Source organism: Arachis stenosperma, chromosome 3 (assembly GCF_014773155.1).
Source record: "Arachis stenosperma cultivar V10309 chromosome 3, arast.V10309.gnm1.PFL2, whole genome shotgun sequence".
NCBI lineage: Eukaryota > Viridiplantae > Streptophyta > Magnoliopsida > Fabales > Fabaceae > Arachis > Arachis stenosperma.
Genome location: NC_080379.1, coordinates 99,133,894 through 99,136,175, shown reverse-complemented (window position 1 = coordinate 99,136,175; position 2,282 = coordinate 99,133,894). Strand labels below are relative to the sequence as shown.

At 41.8% G+C, this 2,282-nt stretch overlaps 1 non-coding gene across 1 annotated transcript; it reads right to left on the bottom strand.

Annotated features, from left to right (window-relative positions):
• Positions 1-413: 413 nt before the first annotated feature.
• On the bottom strand, positions 414-517 carry LOC130971770 (small nucleolar RNA R71). Its single transcript, XR_009082980.1, has one exon. It is a non-coding gene; the product is annotated as a small nucleolar RNA R71 (small nucleolar RNA).
• Between the last annotated feature and the right edge of the window lie 1,765 nt (positions 518-2,282).

The window sequence follows — 2,282 nt, the reverse complement described above, 5'->3', positions numbered from 1 at the left end:
TTCGAACAAGAGAAGGAGATGGCTGCCGAAAATAATAATAATGCAAGGAGAATGCCTGGTGACTTCACAAAGCCAACGTCCAAGTTTGATGGAAGAAGCATCTCTATTCCTACCATTGGAGCCAATAACTTTGAGCTGAAACCTCAGCTAGTTGCTTTAATGCAAAAAACTGCAAGTTTTATGGACTTCCATCTGAAGACCCTTATCAGTTTTTAACTGAGTTCTTGCAGATCTGTGAGACTGTAAAGATGAATGGAGTTGATCCAGAAGTCTACAGACTCATGCTTTTCCCTTTTGCTGTAAGAGACAGAGCTAGAATATGGTTGGATTCACAACCTAAGGATAGCCTGGACTCATGGGATAAGCTGGTCACTGCTTTCTTGGATAAATTCTTTCCTCCTCAAAAGCTGAGCAAGCTGAGAGTGGATGTTCAAACTTTCAAACAAAAAGATGGTGAATCCCTCTATGAAGCTTGGGAAAGATACAAGCAGCTGACCAAAAGATGTCCATCTGACATGTTTTCAGAATGGACCATATTAGATATATTCTATTATGGTCTCTCTGAATTTTCGAAAATGTCATTGGACCATTCTGCAGGTGGATCTATTCACCTGAAGAAAACGCCTGAAGAGGCTCAAGAGCTCATTGACATGGTTGCAAATAACCAGTTCATGTACACTTCTGAGAGGAATTCCGTGAACAATGGGATACCTCAAAAGAAAGGAGTTCTTGAAATTGATACTCTGAATGCCATATTGGCTCAGAACAAAGTGTTGACTCAACAGGTTAACATGATCTCTCAAAATCTGAATGGATGGCAACATGCATCCAACAGTACTAGAGAGGCAGCTTCTGAAGAAGCTTATGGTCCTGAGAACCCTGCCATGGCAGAGGTTAATTACATGGGTGAACCTTATGGAAACACCTATAACTCATCATGGAGAAATCATCCAAATTTCTCATGGAAGGATCAACAAAAACCTCAACAAGGTTTTAACAATGGTGGACGTAATAGGCTGGGCAATAGCAAGCCATATCCATCATCTTCTCAGCAACAGACAGAGAATTCTGAACAAAACACTTCTAATTTAGCCAATGTAGTCTCTGATCTGTCAAAGGCCACTTTCAGTTTCATGAGTGAAACAAGATCCTCCATTAGAAATCTGGAGGCACAAGTGGGCCAGCTGAGTAAGAAAGTCATTGAAACTCCTCCCAGTACTCTCCCAAGCAATACAGAAGAGAATCCAAAAGGGGAGTGCAAAGCCATTGACATAGTCAATATGGCCGAATGCACAAGGGAGGAGGAGGACGAAAATCCTAGTGAGGAAGACCTCTTGGGACGTTCCTCAAGCAAGAAGGAATTTCCTATTAAGGATCCAAAGGAATCTGAGGCTCATATAGAGACCATAGAGATTCCATTAAATCTCCTTCTGCCATTCATGAGCTCTGAAGACTATTCTTCCTCTGAAGAGTATGAAGATGTGACTGGAGAGCAAGTTGCTCAATATTTAGGAGCTATCATGAAGCTGAATGCCAAGTTATTTGGTAATGGGACTTGGGAAAGTGAACCTCCCTTGCTCATTAATGAACTGGATACTTGGATTCAGAAAATTCTACCTCAAAAGAAACAAGATCCTGGCAAGTTCTTAATAACTTGTACCATAGGCACCATGATCTTTGAAAAAGCTCTGTGTGACCTGGGGTCAGGGATAAATCTAATGCCACTCTCTGTAATGGAGAAGCTGGGGATCATTGAGGTACAACCTGCCTTGTTCTCATTACAACTGGCAGACAAGTCATTGAGACAAGCTTATGGAATAGTAGAGGACGTGTTAGTAAAGGTTGAAGGCCTTTACATCCCTGCTGATTTCATAATCTTAGACACTAGGAAGGAAGAGGATGATTGCATCATCCTTGGAAGACCTTTCCTAGCCACAGCAGGAGCTGTGATAGATGTCAACAGAGGTGAATTAGTCCTTCAATTGAATGGGGACTACCTTGTGTTTAAGGCACATGGCCATCCCTCTATGATAAAAGAGAGTAAGCATGAAGAGCTTCTCTCAGTTCAGAGTCAAGAAGAGTCCACACAGTCAAACTCTAAGTTTGGTGTTGTGAGGCCACAACCAAACTCTAAGTTTGGTGTTAAGATCCCATATCCAAACTCTAAGTTTGGTGTGGACAACTATACAACATTGACCTGATCACCTTGTGGCTCCATGAGAAGCCACTGTCAAGCTATTGACATTAAAGAAGCGCTTGTTGGGAGGCAACCCAATTTTATT